The sequence below is a fragment of the Pinus tabuliformis genome, chromosome 5_2 (genome assembly GCF_031772625.1).
Source record: "Pinus tabuliformis cultivar Carrire ecotype Pingquan chromosome 5_2, CPIR1, whole genome shotgun sequence".
In the NCBI taxonomy this organism is placed as follows: Eukaryota; Viridiplantae; Streptophyta; class Pinopsida; order Pinales; family Pinaceae; genus Pinus; species Pinus tabuliformis.
In genome coordinates, this window is record NC_142306.1 from 703,685,905 (window position 1) to 703,703,126 (window position 17,222).

At 37.2% G+C, this 17,222-nt stretch overlaps 1 non-coding gene across 1 annotated transcript; it reads left to right on the top strand.

Annotated features, from left to right (window-relative positions):
* The first annotated feature begins 9,530 nt into the window (after nucleotides 1-9,530).
* LOC149161092 (small nucleolar RNA snoR28) lies at nucleotides 9,531-9,609 on the top strand. The gene has a single exon (XR_016262166.1). It is a non-coding gene; the product is annotated as a small nucleolar RNA snoR28 (small nucleolar RNA).
* The last annotated feature ends 7,613 nt before the right edge of the window (nucleotides 9,610-17,222 follow it).

The following is a 17,222-nucleotide window of genomic DNA, read 5'->3' on the forward strand; positions in this document are numbered from 1 at the left end:
ACAAGGTAAGATAACCTAAACAACACTCACAGATCAATCCGAGACAAGTGTGACGGTTGATATAACAAGGTTCAGAGAAAGGTATGTCTGATGTCCAGCAGAGAAATCGACACATACGATCATAGCATTAACAACATATGCAACGCATTAACAACAAAATTCATATAATTGCATGTGAATCAGTTCATACACAAGTACATAAGTTAAACAACATATATCATTAAGGAAACCAAAGTATTCCAACTACAATAACAACATATGCATGAAAATGTGTTGGATTTTTTATATAAAGAAGTGTAAGTCACAATCATATAATACACCATGTAAACCTGCTAGCCCTATCAGTAGAACGTTACAGCCACATCTACCTGCTCCTCCAAAGAGATGTACTAGCTCCGTGCAATGGAGAAGCCAAGGCACGTTACAATACTATCCAAGCCTTCTTCAAGATAGTCTTAGTAGAAGGTTGGCTAACCAAAAGCCCATACAATGAGTTATGAGGGACTATTTATAACAAAGGGCGGGGTGACCCTTAACATTCCCCTTTGTGACCGCCCATGACTCTTCACCTACTCTATGATTGTTACATTCACTCTTGAGACTTTGACTTGCACTTAAAATGACTCAACAATGCAAAGCACATGTACCCATGTGAACAATGGCTTGAACTAGCCAAACTAGACACCGCTCTGACTTAGACAACTATAGAATTCCAATTGCTTGACATCCTCATGCTGATCAACAATAACATATTGGTGCCAAGATTGGTAGTCTCTAATAGTGTCTGTGTGTTATGCTATGACATCCATCTGGAACCTGAACCTTGCCTCCATGGCATCCTGGTACACTACTTGGCCTCCTTTGTCCAACTCATCTGAAATAATGCGCAACAATGTCCTCAATGTGGCTGGACCAACAACATAGTTGCGCATGATGTCTTCACTGATAGGAAAGTCTAGACTAGTGGTGATGCACATCAACTCATCAAAGTACGAGTCAAGCTCCTGTTGGACCTACTTCTTGGTCTTCGCTTGGGTGAGAGTCCCAAGTGATGGAATCACATATGTGTGCACAACATCCTCCATGCTCTTGAATACTCGTGCATGAGAATCCTATATTCGAGTGATGAATTATGGTAGGTATTCATAGTTCCAGATCTGACTCTGGATATGTGCTTGCAGCTCAACCGCATTGGCCTTCATCATCTTGGGCAAATGAAGTGGGGCTCCTTTATACTTCATCATCCATGCTCACATGTTATCAACGACAGCATGTTAATCCTGCTAAGATATGATATGCTACTTCCTGTATGACCAACATGTCCAAAGAAAACTTTGGCAGAACATGCGGAGGCTTCTCCGCACTGAACACTCGGATGAACATGCCGTCTAGTGAGGCATACCAATCTGCAATGCCTAACAATGCCTTCATTGCTTCTTCTAACATGCAGGGTGGATACTGTTCAAATATCAACCTGTACATTGGGGTGACAAGATGGTTGAAAAGCTATTTGATCACTCCTCTGAAGCTGCACTCAGAGAATAGCTTGAAATATGTGCTCACAACAGTATCTACCAGTGACCATGCCCACTCTAAGCCTAGGAACTCATGTTGGGCATAGACTGGATCTAGAATGTAGGAAGACATATAAATCTTTGCATGCATGCCTTCGGTCGGACTAGTTGCATGGTCTTCCTTCTCTATCCAGTTGGTCCAGCATGACCACCCAAGTCTGAGGGAAGGTCTCAATGCTTTCTTGGCCACTTAGTCGACATGTGAACATGACCAAGTATTGGTATGCCTTCCTTAATATCTTCCTCTTATAGATAAGGTTAGGGGTCATCTTGAAACGAGTTGGCTCCTTTACCCAATCCTTCATAATATCTCTGGAGCAGCCTCTGCCGTTGGGCAAGCCGAACGGAGGGGTCATGACAGTCATGGGATCTTCCATCTAATACATCTCATTGTAGTCTTGTGTCTAGAAGGTTGCAAGATTCTTCCCAATGACACTGCTCAAGGTCATCATTTTGGGGTCAATGTGGGAGACGATCCAGTGAATCATATCCACACATGGGAAAGTGGGGTATCTGCATGAAATCTAGTATAGGCCTGACTTATGAATGTTCACGTACACCTGGCGATCTTCAAGGTCTTCCCCAAAAGTACATGTGAATGTTTCATTCACCTCTTGCCACTTCAGTTTGATGTCCTTGTCTAGATACAACTTCGTATCTTCGTAGTTTGGCATGCTAGAGGACACATGTTCAACTGATGTTCCAACTACAACACCATCAGTGTCTAGGATCCTGTTATCTTGGAAGCCATTAAGACATATGAACACCTAAAAGATCTAGAAATAAGTAGCGTGCATGGAAAAAAATATGTCAGTGAAAACAAAGCAAATTCGAGGAAGGTCACTTTCACATACCTAGGGAACTGATGAGCAAGATTACGTAAATTTCACTTAGGAGGCTGAGTGACTGGCTACCAGAACTACACTAAAGGTAGCCTAGACTGACTAGAGGGTTGAACTGGCAGTTGGCTCTACAAAATGCACAATTCAGTTGGGTAGTTGGCAGTTGGGGTTACACAATGCGCAATCCAAACTGGGAGTTACTGCTAGCCCAGGGTGGATTCACGCAAATTTTGGGGCCAAGCAGTCACTGACCTCTAGAAATGCACAATTCAGTCCAGGAGATCAGTGTTGGGCCATATTGTGCAAATCTGGAGAGGAACGTGAGTCTTCCTTCTCCAGATTGCTCAATGTAGCCTTAGTGAAGGTAGAGACTGGGCCAAGGTTGGCCCGACTCGCCGATGGGAAACTAAAAGCAGGTAAGTCGATGAAATGCATGGCGACACTAAGTGATAGCAGAAGTGATAACAGTGCATGCAAAACATGAATGGAAGATTGAGCAAACAAATCAACATGCATGTGGGTGAAGTTGTTCGCCAGTTGGGCGAATGTTCGTGCAAAACAATTTCATGCATGCGACAACAACCAAAACTGAAACAAAGCTAGGAAAATCTAGAATACATGTAAACGACAATAGGCATTCAAAGAAAACAAGAAAACAACACTCACATAAGCAAATACACAAAAAGCAATAGAAATGCTGAAGAAGACAAGTTGAGGCCACTTACTTGTGAAAAGCTGAGACGGATGTGTCAGAGAGTCCTGGATGTGTTGTGGGATGTCAGAGCTCCAAGATCGATGTGAATTAATGAGATCTGATGTGTCGAATAAATAAGTTTGGCCTTATGACGTGCATGCCACAAATCAAGGAAAAAGTGACACTTGGAGGGAAACTCCTAAAAAAAAAATTCATGTAACCCTTTGCTACTAAAAATAGCTCCCTGAATGATGGGATGCATTTTGCATGTTGTATCTTACTATTCTGGGAAGATCACGTCATGCATGCATAAAAGTCAAGTTGCCTTGGGCCCGGGTGGAACTGGTCAACCGGACTGTCCATGCATGCCAGTGCTCAACTGCTTGGGAAAATTGCGCATCCCTGACTGTAAGCTGGGCTAAGTGCCCAATGGAGATTCCATAATTTCTGGGCCCAACATCTGACTGTTGGCCAGCTCTGTGCAAATCTTGGGTTGAACTGCATGTTGATGGGAAAAATTGTGCAATGTCTATTGGGAGGGTAGACAAGGTTGCACAATCCTGGAGCCCAGCAACAGACCGTCAGAAGGAATTGTGCAATTCCTGGAGGGAAGGTCTAGTTGCCCTCCAGGAATGCACAAATTTCACTAGGAATTTTTTCAACCTGTAGTTGGACCAAGTCCGGATGAGCAGCCTGTGAAGGAAATGGATCACTTATGTTTGACAGGTTGCCTTTGTGCAAGGAAGGTACTGAAGCTTGAGTACTTGACAAAGCAAGACAAAGTGTTGTGTAAGGTTGGTAGGGAGGATCCAAAACAGGCTAAGGCAAAATTTTGGAGGGTGGTTGTAGCCACTACAACAAGTTGCTATTGCATTTATCTAAAAAAATCAAAAGATACATGGAAACCCAAATATTATTGTAAGTGATAGAGATCCCATTTTCACTGGAAATTTTTGGACGGAATTATTTTCTTGCCTTGGTACTCAATTATCTCATAACTCATCTTATCATCCTTAATTTGATGGGAAAACTAAGATAGTGAACAAATGTTTGGAAGGATATATTTTTTTCTTTGTATATGATAAACAAAAAAAATGGGTCAAGTGGTTACCTCTAGCTAAATGGTTATATAACACTTCCTTCCATACTACAACAAAAATTACCCCATTTATGGCACTTTAATAATATCATCCACCATCCATCACATCATATTGAAGAAAATAAATCTAAGGTTCAATCAGTGGAATATCACATCAAGCATCAACAACTTCTCCAACTCTTAAAGCATAAACTCAGTCTAGCGCATAATTAAATGAAACAACAAGCATATCAACATCACAGTGAAAGAATTTTTGACGTAGGTGGTTGGGTATTTTTATGGTTACAACCCTACAAACAAATTTTCCACAATCAAGCTAAGAAGGATAATAAATTATCACCTAGGTACTATGGTCCTTACAAGTTGTTGCAAAATATTGATACTATGGCATACAAGTTAGAGCTTCCTGCATCTTCCTGAGTATGCCTAGTTTTCCATGTTCCATGCTTAAAGAATGTTATCAATGACAAGCTACCAGTTCAAATAATATTACCAGAACTTGATGAGGAAGGAAAAATCATATTAAGGGTTGAAGCAGTCATGAAAACAAGAACCCGACAGTTGCGGAATCAATCAAGTTCATAGTACCTCATTAAGTGGAAGAACTTACCTGTTGAAGGTTCTACATGGGAGGATGAAAATTTTGTATAGAAGCATCTAGAACTACTCAAGCATTGAGGAAAATAATTTTTTTTTATGGAGAGGGGCATGTTAGGTTCCTATAATACTAGTATATCCCCCTTATTGTTATTTTTTGGTTAGTGCCCTTATTTTTATTGTTGTGCCCCATAGAAACCCACTAAATCTATTATTGTGCCCTTACATTATTATTGTTATATAGGCTCTAATTATATTGTGACCCTTTAGACTCCTATATATACCAAGGAGGTATTTTCATTTGAATCATCCAAGAATTTTTCATTTTTGTAACGTAAAGGAGGTTCCCACTCAAAGAGGCTAATTTCAAGTCACTCGCCTATCTTTTCTTTTATTTTATGATCAAGTTACATAACAAAATGTACCCTTGCATGAGGAGACAATAGAAATATCACCTATATTTTCTTCTATACAAGGTGATTTTGATTATAGATTGCCTTCTTTGGTTGGTTCTTTTAAGTTATTATTATTTTTCTAAATATACTCTTAAATTGGAGGTTGGAAATTTTAATCTTGTTATTTTTGTTGAGTAGAAAATGGTTTCTATTTTCAGAAAGTTTTAGGTTTATCTTGATTCCAATGACAATGATTTTGCAAGAATTTTTATGTGCAATGTGTTTTCTTGTGCTATATTTGGACCACCATTTCAACAATGCAATCATGAAACCAGGTGTTGATCTAAAACACTATAGACTTGGTAGATATTTTGAAATATTAATGATAGCATCATAATAAATTTATTGAAAAAAAGAATTACATTAAACTTTGTCAAGATCCTTTTTCTGTAAGAACAATGATATTTGTTTTAATTTCATTTACTTTTATTGGTGCCTTTTTCATCCAATCATTTTGTGATTCTGACAAATAATTCCATTATGTTTTTCCATAAAGTATTAAGGACCCTACAATCTTAAACACTAGCTAGATCAACAAGTCAACTATTTCCTAAGAGTTTATCTCACCCCAAGAAAAATATATCTAATTTGAATCTCGTTATTCTAGAAGGAATGGCCCAATAGATCTTTCTGCCAGTTCTCAATCCAATCGAAGTGATGGTAACATGGTTGATCCAAAATTTCTTGAACTAATAGAAAGTGTTATTGTTGATAGATAAAAGCCTAGTAGATAGGTGGGATGATGTTGGTAAGAGATACTGAATTCATTAATGTCTCATTTCCTTATTTTATATTTTATTTTTGTCAAAGATTAATTTTGGTTTTTCTCATTGCAACTAGACTTGCAAAATCCAAACAATATTTGAGGGAAATGGTTATTTTACCTACCAAAAGAAGTGTTATTTTCACTAGCCTTATGAAACCTCCTTGAGGTGCATTTCTATCAATTCCTACTTCAGTAAATAGGCCAAAAATGATAATGCATATTTTGTATGTATCATGGTTGATAAGGACTTAAAATATTATGCCGTGTTCTTTGCTAGGTTTACTTATTTTTGGGCCACCTGGGAATAGCAAGACTATGCTAGCTAAATTTGTTGCATCATAATGTACAACCATATTTTTTAGCATTGCAGTATCTTCCTTAACTTCAAAATGGGTATACCAACCTACCTACATTAGTTTATGCCTATGCAATATTAGTTGTTATGATTTTGATCCAAGTAGATGGTCATGTCAGATAGGTTGGAAAGGGAGAGAAACTCATGAAAGATATTTTTTTGTTGCAGTTGCAAGGTATCCATCAGTTATTTTCATTGATCAGGAAAGCAGTTAGTGCTATTTTATGTTCTAAAAACTTTGATATTGACATGGTTGCAACCATGGACATCTAAATCACTAATGTAGATACTTTACTTTTTTTAATAAATTCATCAACTCACTAATAAAAAACTCTTCGTTTTCATAATTAACTTTAATTAAAGTGAATTACAAAATAGAAATGACCTTTTTAGATGACTTCCACACGCCTGGAACTATACTTGTGTGGATTTTCATATCTAATGCTACAAAGATTAACGTAGTGATTTTATCATATGGTACTAGTGACTAGCCATGGTTGCATTTATTGTTGAACTCTTTTTTTACAACCTTAATGAAAATGTACTCTTAACTTAAGCCATAGAGACACTAGAGTCATGGAAGAGGAGTTCAACAACCAATGCAACGAACATCAAGGTACAAAGCAGGCTTCGTTCTCTTGATTAAATGACAATTCATGACATAGGAGTTCAGCAATCAATGCAACCAATGACAAGGTACAAAGAGGGCTTGGTGCTCTTGATTAAATGTTCTTGGTAAGTTCCATACTCACATACATGATAGATTTCAGTAGCAACATTACAATCCTACAAATCCTAAAATCCTGAAAATTGTTAAGTCTATTTAATTTTGAATAGGATATTAAATTTTATTTTCTCCATATGAAGTCCAACAAGGTTGGAACCATTCTCAAAAATCCTGAAACAATTAATGGTAAGGTTAAAAATTTAAGTAAAAGGATAGAAAAGGAAATAAGAAGAATGTCAACTTTTACTTCAAGATTAATTATTAGGGTTATGTTTTGTAGGGATCTAGGGTTAGATATTTTGCTTTCGTTTTAAGCTCTTTTTTTTAATAAAAAAAATAATATTTAGTGGTCTATTTCATATGGCATCATACCAAAGTAGCCGGTTTGGTGCTTTAAGGTTGGTTGCCTATAAAACCAACCAGTTTTAGTATGGAAATGGTTGGTTTTGGTGTAGAATCAACCTTAAACAGTCTGAAACATGAAACTGGTTATTTCCAGTAAGACTAGATCCAAATTGAGTTCCATTTTTAGCACCAACCCTTTAGTTATTGCAAATCTTTATTACATGTCGTGTTTACATATGCGATTCTCCATTCACAACTGCATCACTTTTAAAATGATAAGGTGGCACAGTTTTTAGGGACCCATGTTGCCATGTTACAAATTCGAGTTCAAGTTCCTACTCTTGTAGAAGATTTATAAGGTGAGTAATGAAATGATAAGGAAATGAAGCTATATCCTTAGAGGGTTCTTACTTTTGTTTCATTGGACAAATCAGACATCACATAGAAAGGTAGCTTAAGTTGAATACTCCTCTTCACATGGGAAAACTCAATCCAAAATGGTGTTTTTGAAAGTTGTAGAGAGAAAGTTGAAGATGACCTTGAGGTGTAGGGACTAAAAATAACATCTCAACGATGTATTCTAGAAGAGGCAAGAATAATCTAAAATTTTTATATATTTTGTTGAGCTTAGACATTCCATCAACACAAAAAATAAGGGAGTACGGGCTAACCATTAGCTAGGAAGAACCCAATGGATGGTGGAAAAAGCATGAAAATGAATCTCAAGAGATTTGTGAAATTATTATTTGATCACTATCATGGGTCGCCAATTCCTCATTTGCCAAGAATAATTGGTCCATCTACACTCAATCCACTTTGTTGAGAGGGACATATATACCTCTAAGTGAGAAATAGTTGGAATGCATCCATAGTAGCCTTTCTCTTTGGACAAACGCGATTGGAGTACTTGTAAGGATTAGGAAAGCTTGGGGTGTGGTTCTAGAGGATGCTTCATGGGTTAATGAGTAGGAGTTTACAAATGGATAATCGAAATTGGATGGTGTGTGATTGGATGCCTATTCAAGAGGAGAACGATAGTGAAAATGATAATGGGGAAGTTGATGAAGCCCATGTATCTTTGGAACACCTTGAGGAAGAGTGTAGAATAGATGTTCTTTGATGTACAGTTTGAACATTTTGCAGTCATGCTTCAATACTATAATTTATCAGCACGGTAAAGTTAAATTTGACATTGTTGTGTGTAAGATCAATTATGATTCTATTTGTGTATGATTTGTTTGATGTTTCTATTGTATTTTCATTTTCATTTACTATGAGAAAATTGGTTATTCATGCATGATGGTACATGTATAGTAAATCTAATTTTTGTTTATTGTATGTGTGATTACATCTTATTTCCTATATTGTTAAAAATTAATATCTATCTCAATTAATATTTTATGTCACAATCTCATCTTGCACATCCTTCAACATTTGGGGGTAGCATATAGCTACATAGGACTCTTGTCATTTCAACTTGTCCTTCAACCCTTTGGTAACATGATATTTAGGGTAGTGTCCGACTACATATGGACCTTGTCCTGTCACCTTGTCCTTGAACCTTGTGGTAATAGGATATTTAGTTTTACTTGCATACAAACATGTTATTTGAGACAATTTTTAATGGGAGTCTTGATAATTTTAGGTCTTTACAGATAGATAGAAGAAATTGGAATCTCTTAAATATGGCCTTTATATTTCCTTATAACTCTATATTCGTCAATTATGTGGTTATGGAACTAGGGTCACTTTTAGCCTATTGATTCTTTACACTATAGGTTTGATATCCAAAGTTTTTGTTGTCTCTTCAGGAAAAAGTTATGCATATTTATTGAACCTTATTGAATTGCATTTGTTTAGAATGCAACCTATTCTCTCTCTTGTTTCATGTGTAGTTATTGATTTTGATTATAAGTTGCTTATTGAAGGATTTATTTTTGTTGTGAGTTATATCCATTATTAATTTTCTTCTTACTCTTTTAACAAGTTTATGGAAAAATGTTGAATCTTGTATGTGCCGATGAAGTCCATCTTGAGACATTGCTATGTGAAGGGTCCCAAAGAATTTGAGAAATCTACGAAGGGAGATGATGTATTCTTTTGTGAGTATGAGTATGATATTCACTAGCACACTTTCAAGCGCCTGACAGATGCAAATGCTGAAAAAGAGGTTAACTTCACTGAACTATCTAGAATGGTCATTTTTGTTTTATTGTTGCATTGATGAATTGATAACATAACTATGTTTATTTGCTATCATTAAGTAAAATTTTGGTGATCTAAACTTAACCCATGTTGTAGAGCAATAGTATGTATCAGTTAGTGAGAATGATTGGAATTCTAGTGAGAATTTTGAGGATGATGAGGATGAAGTGTGTGAACAGAAGCATGTCAAAATCAGATCCAAAACCAAGAATCCATGTAGCCGAAAAGCTCATCTTTCTACAAAGGTTGTGGTAAAACCTATCCTCTAACATTTTACTACATAGGTATTATTTTCATTTAGATATATTCTTGATGTTCTGTAGACATAGAATGTATACAGGGGGCATATTTTTGGACTAGAAAAAGTGGGTGCAAAAGGTATTCTAAATGTAAGACATCACATGAAGATTGATCTTGACAAAGCAAAGACAACTCTTATGCTAGCTTCCTCTCTTGGATCATTGTCTTGTAGAAACAAGTATGTATGCTTGCTGGAAGAATCAATTTTCATTGCAGCTATGATGTTAAACTGTAGTAAATTTGAAGTGCATTTCTAGAAGATAATTTGTTTACTTTATTATTCATTAGTAAATTGTTTCTTTTGTCACAAATAGAGAAATAGATGAGATAAATTGATTTTTCACAGGAGCACTAGCTGTAGGTAACCAATGTATGGGTATATGTCTTTATATACATGGAGTTTCAGGGACTAGCAAGGGAAATTTATCCACTATGAACAAATTGTAGTTTAATTTTTTCAAAGGTCTTAAAATCTGAAAATGAGGATGGTTCTTGACTCCAAATATCCACTTTTGAAATACACTTTTAATCCGGATCTTGGGGGGAGGCCCCCAAGATCTGAAAATTTGAAATTCCAGAAGAAAAGAGGAGAACACACAATAACAAAACCACAAAGAAACTTGTTTCATTAAAACATATAATAACTGCAAATACTACATTGTGGTGGACAATCTACCATTTTACAAAATGTAACTTGTTACTTATAACATTTTGTGGTCACAATACCACATGCAAATTCCATGGGTGGGTAAATACCATGGGTGAATGTCACTTACAATACCATGGGTAAATTCCATGAGTGGATAAATACCATGGGTGGATGAATACCAAGGGTCAATGCCACTTACAATACCATGGGAAAATACCATGGGTGAATGAATACCATGGATGGATTCCACTTACAATACCATGGATAAATTCCATGGGTGGATAAATACCATGGGTGGATGCCACTGATAATACCATAGGTAAATTCCATGGGTGAATGAATACTATGGTTAGATGAATACCATGGGTAGATGCCATTTTCCATTTCAATCATTCCTCCCTCCTTAAGAAGCGACGGTCCCCATTGTTTGAAGTTACCTCCTGATAAGCCTTTGTTGAATATGAAGAGCCACTTGTTATATGGAATTTGTATCTACAGATAAACACAACTTCCCTAAGTGGGTAGCTACACTTAGAACAACATAATTAAAGAGTTTAACGTTTTCCTATGATAGATAGATAAGACAAGGGACCTACTTGTTATCTTTCACTTCCCTTTGTCTCCTTTGAATTGCTCTCGTTGCTCCGTCTCGAACTGAATCTGCTCGATCAGTACCTGTAATCATGAACAGAAGAAAAAAACCAATCAAAGAAAACGATCTATCTACTATAAGCAAATGGAATCGAAAGCATTTACACATATAATCATCATACATAAAGACAAGAATATGGGAAAAGGTCTAAACATCTTTATTAAAAGTAAAAGGAAGAGTTAAAACCAAAGAAGTCTGATCCCATGTCACTCATCCAGGTTGAGTTCCAACCTTCATCACACCAATGGCACAACAATCCGGCAGCATAACATTACTTGACTATGATTCAACTCTCACACCAAAATAATTTCTCTACAATCTTCAAACTCCAGCCCCTTGATCACTGCGATGAGTGCTCAATTTATAGGGAAATGGAGGTGGTTTTGTCATAAATTGGGCATTGCGTGGCCTTCCAAACTTAGAGTTAGTTTCTATGGAGGAAAGGATGAGAGGATAGGAGGTTACTTGACTCATTCCCTATACAATTTTGAGGTCATAGTAGAGGATAAGAGGTGGGAATCTTCTAGAATGATCTAGAATGAAAGAATATTCCCAGAACCCTATGCAATTTTCGGTCCATCTCACCCATGCAGGTCAAAGTGGGCCTAAGTGCATTGAAATGTACCCCTAAATGGGCCTACCTACATTGAAGTGCAGTTACCCCTGACCAAGGCTGCGCTGGTCCCTCAAGGAATCATTTTAGAAGGGCTTCAGGCCAGGAAACTCTCATGAATGAAGGGATTCAATGTGATGACTTGTCTAGGGCATGTAGCAACTGAATTAGGGTTTGATGAGCCCTAATAGTACTGATCTGAATGTCAGGAGTGATGTGCCCAAATATACTTGTAACATATATAAGCAATATTTGTACCATAATGAGTCATTTTTCTGTATAAATGTATCAGATGTATTGGTATTATATATTGCTGCAAATTTTCAATGAGTTTCCACATATCTTTTTCATTCTTCCATTCCTCCCTTGCTTTAGTTATCCAATTAGGTTGGATAATAGAAATTTCATAAATCAATGCTTCCACATCCGCATCCCTTCTTGAGAGTGCATCTGCAACAACATTTTGGTTCCCTTTTTTGCAAATGATTTCAAAATTCTAACCCAACATCTTAGTGACCCATTTCTACTGATCTTCTGAAGATAATATTTGTTCCAAAAAGTATTTAAGGCTATCATGATATGTTTTTACCTTGAAGTGTCTTCCGATTAGGTAAGGGATCCATTGTTTCTAGGCATGTAGTATTTCCAACACTTCCTTCTCATAAATAGTTTTGTGTAAATAAATTCGCTTGATTGGGTGAATTTCAAAAGTAATGGGTCTTCCTTCTTGCATTAAAACAACACCAATTCCATTCCCTGAGGCATCACATTTCACCATAAAGTTTTTTTTGAAGTCTGGTGTAGCTAAAAATAGATCTTGGCACATTACCTCTTTAAGATGTTCAAATGACTTAGTTGCTTTTGGAGTCCAAAAAAATGCATCTTTCTTCAATAGTATTGTTAAAGGTGTTGTTATTTTCCTATAATTCTTAACAAACTTACGATAATACCCTATCAACTAGAGAAATCCTCGAATATGCTTTAGGGTTGTGGAGATTTTCCATTCCTTGATGGCTTTAATTTTGTTAGGATCTATATTAACATCCTCACAAGATACAATATGATCCAAATATTCCACCTCATGTATCCCAAAGAAACATTTGGAGGTTTTTGAATACAATTGTTTCTCCTTCAGTAGTTTAAGAACCCTATCAACATGTTGAACATGATCCTTCCAAGATGTTTCGTAGATTAGTATGTCATCAAAAAATACTACCGCAATTTTTTTAAGGAATGGTTGGAAAATGGAATTCATCAAACCTTGAAATGTAGAAGGTGCATTAGTAAGGCCAAAAGGCATGACCAAAAATTCATAATAACCTTCATGAGTTACGAATGTTGTTTTCAGGATGTCTTTAGCCTTCATTCTAATTTAATGATATCCTGAATGAAAATCCAACTTGGTGAAGTGCTCCATGTAATTCATCCAACAATTCATCAATGGTAGGAATGGGAAATTTATATTTAATTGTGAGTTTGTTGAGCTCCCTATAATTCGGACACATATGCCATGATCCATCCTTCTTGTGTACTAATACTACTGGTATAGAGAAGGAATTTTCGCTAGGTTTAATTATACCTACATATAGCATTTATGCAACCATACATTCAATTTTACTCTTTTGGGTTGTTGAGTAATCTAATTGATAGTTAAATTACTTCATTAATTGTCACACCAAGGTTCATGTACTTGTGAAGTGCATGTGCACAATATATGTTGGGAGTTCTATTTTTTATCAAAGAAATGTTTAATGTATTAAAGGAACCTTATACAACTGGCGTTATCACAAGGTATCACTATAAGGTCCATTGGTCCTTCAAACAAGTCGGACATCAACTTCCTTAACGAGACATCTTCTCTACTTACTTTGCAGGCTACAATATACTTAGCCTCAACACTACTCAAAGCAATTGTTTCTTGCTTCCTGCTCATCCAGGTGACCATGGAGGATCCCATAATAAACCATCCTCCTGTAGTGCTTCTTCCATCCTTCTCAATTCCTCCCTAGTTAGAGTCTGTATATCCGTTCAAGTGGACATCATTCCTCCTTTCATACTTGAGGAAGTAGTGGATTTTCCCTTGCAGATATCTCATTATATGCTTTGCTGTTATCCAATGATCATGCTTCAACTCTACTTGGAATTGACTAAGAACATTCATTGCAAAACATATGTATGGTCGACTATTCACCAAGTACATTAGTGAGCCAATAAACTACCTATATTTGGTTAGATCCACAAGGCTTGATTCAGAACTCCTCAGCCTCTTCAAGTTTGTGGTCATCAATGCTGTCATTGGTTTGAAATTCGTCATGTCAAACCTTTTCAAAATTTGAATCACATACTTTCCTTGACTTAGATAAATATCAGTCGGTCCCTGCTAGACTTCCATACCCAAATAGTAGTGCATTAGCCCTAGATCCTTCATGTCAAATTCTGATGTTAATTGCCTCTTACATTCTTCAATTTGACCTTCCACACCTATCAAGAGAAGATCATGCATGTATAGAAGAATGGTTATAGGCTTACCCTTCACCACCTTGATATAAAGGTTCAGGTCAACATGACTCTTTGGGAAACCCAATCTTTGTAGGTATGCATCCATCCTAGCATACCATACCCTTGGAGCTTGTTTAAGGCCATATAATTCCTTCTTCAGCCTATATGTTAGGATATTCCGACACATAGGAAATAGTTAAGTATAACTTGGTCTAGTGTAGAGTTAGGTAAAGTGTGTTTCTTTACTATGTACTTTTGTAACTTACAATCCGATAGTCATGATATGTTCTAGACTTGAAGTGATCCAACGGTTCATTCTCTCCTTAGTATTACCGACACTTGATTCGTGGCTTAACACTCGATTGGTCCATGATCTCTATTTAAAGAGCATGGAGGGTCATTTGTAGGGTGACCATTCATGAGAGAATCTTATGTAAAAAAAAAAACCTTTTATTTTAAATTTCCTGAAGTGGCCGCGTTGGCTCAGGCCGTGGACTGTTTCCCTCTTTTAGGGTTTTAACCACGTCAAGAATACTAGTGTATTGATCTGTGATCTATTTGTGAGCAGTGTCCTTTGGTGTTCTATCTAAGGAACTTACCCTGTAAATTCCTACATGGTATCAGAGCAATTTGAGGGGCGTATTCATTGGTGATCCAAATCGGAACCCGGTACAATTGCATCCGACTGTTGTTTCCTAGATCTATTGTTTCTTATTGCTTTCAGGCTGATAACACTACTCTATTGTGTTAGGAGCATCTGTTCCAGTGAGGAACCCCTTTCGTTTCACGTGAAAAGATTTCTGGTAGCCCTAACTACGTCATTTTTAAGCTCTGCAGATATATAGTCTTTATTTGCCGTTTTAGTTATTTATCTTTGTTTATTTTGGTTTATTTATCTCTCTGTTTTTTATTACCGGATCTATACCTTTCATTTCTGCATATGCTCTTTGCCTCGCAACTCTGTGTGATCTGGGCAAATCAGAAACAAAAAAGAGGGATTTTTCTCATGCATATGCTCTTTTTTGCCATGCCATAGTGTGATCTCAGAAAATCAGAAACATTGAGGAAAATATTTAGTTTCCAGCAAAAGCTAACTTCAAGCCATAAGGTTTGGTTTTTTTTGTATGTCCGTGTTGGGTTGTGTGGTTTTTTGTTTTGTAGGAAAAAAGGGATTTTTCAAGTAAGAATGCACCCCAAAGCTTAAGTGACTAAAAACAAAAACAAAAAAAACAAACCCCCCCCCTCCTCTTTTCCAAAAATTACTAGCCTTTTAAACTAGCTCACTTGGTCCAAAGCTACTTTATGAGAATAGAGGTCTTGAGTTCAAGTCTTTCTTTTTGTTGAGTTACTTTTTCAAAAAGCACATGCGACTTATGTTTTAAAGCCACTTTATGTTAAAGTGTTCTCACCCATTTTTTTTTCCGGATAAAAATCTGTAACCTTTTATTTAAAAAATGAAAAGTTACAATTGCAGATGCAATGAAGCATTCCATAAGTTTCCCATTGGGCTCGGGTGCTTTCGCGCCCCACGCAGGGTTACAAAATTAACGTGCAAAGAGAAGAAGAAAGGGAGAGAGAGAAGAAAGGAGGAGGGAAGAAAAAACTGATTTCAGTTGTGAGTAAAACTCACGCTTCAAGTTTTCCTACCCTTTTTCTTTTCGACCTTGCGCCACTCTCCTTGAGTGGGCTCGATCGAGGCTAGGACTAACTGTGTTTCTGCTTTCTTCGAACCTATTTCCTTGTCTGAATCTGAAGTATCTGATTGGTGATGTCGTTTGAACCCTCCCATGTTCTGATCCTCGTTTGTCCTCTCTGCCTGATTTGGGTGAAACTGTGAAGCCTTGTTGTCTGGGGTGGATTCCTTCTGTGTCTCCATTTCTTGAGATACCTTCGCGTTCTCTATGGTAGTATCTTCCTCTTCTGCTTCTGATTCTTCATCCTCTGAGTTAGGAGGGGGGAATTTCCATCCTTTCCTCTGCTTTCTTCTACTGTTTACTTTCTTGGCTTCTGGACATGTGCTTTGCAGATGTCCTGTTTGTCTGCAGAGCCTGCATCTGAAGGCTGTATTTTCATAGTCTAGTGCTTGCAACCAATTTTGTTGTTTGTAGATCAGCCTTATGTTATCTGGCAGCCCTTTGCTTAGATCAACTTCCACACATATGCGCGCGAAAGTGAAAACCCTTTCGTCAATTCTCTCTAGATCTGTTTTGATGTACTTCCCTATGCTGTTCCCAATTCCTTCCAATACTCGTTCACTCCAAAAGTGAAGGGGAAGGTTATATAGGTGAACCCAAACCGGTACTTTGGATACAGTCATTTTGTTTGGATCAAAATCTGGAAACCATGGAGTCATGAACAGCCCCGAAGTTCCCCAGAACCAAGGCCCATCACTGATGATTTTATCTCTGACCTCCCTGGAAGCAAATCTGATTATGAAAAACCCTTTGGAGCATAAATGTATATCACATTCCATGGTCCAAGTGGTGAAAATCCAATGAAATAGATCCATTGGTTTTAGCCAGAAACTGTTGAAACGGCATATTAAGGCCTGCGTTTCATATGACTTAACATAGTCATCAAGCCCTGTGGAATCAAAATTAAGGGCTGGGGTTTGCTCTAACTAATCTACTATGTATGGCTTGGGTGTATATCCACCTTGATCAGGGGAGGGCCCTACTTCTCTGTTGCCTTGAAGAATGTTTTTGTAGGAGGATCCTCCCTTGGGTTGATGCTGAGGTGCTGCCTTTTTCCCCTTGTCTCCTCCTGAGCTGCTTGGCTGTCCCTGAGGTATGGCCCCTCCTCTCAGCCTGAGGTTTAGAGCAATGGTTTCTCCTGGACTAATCTCATAAC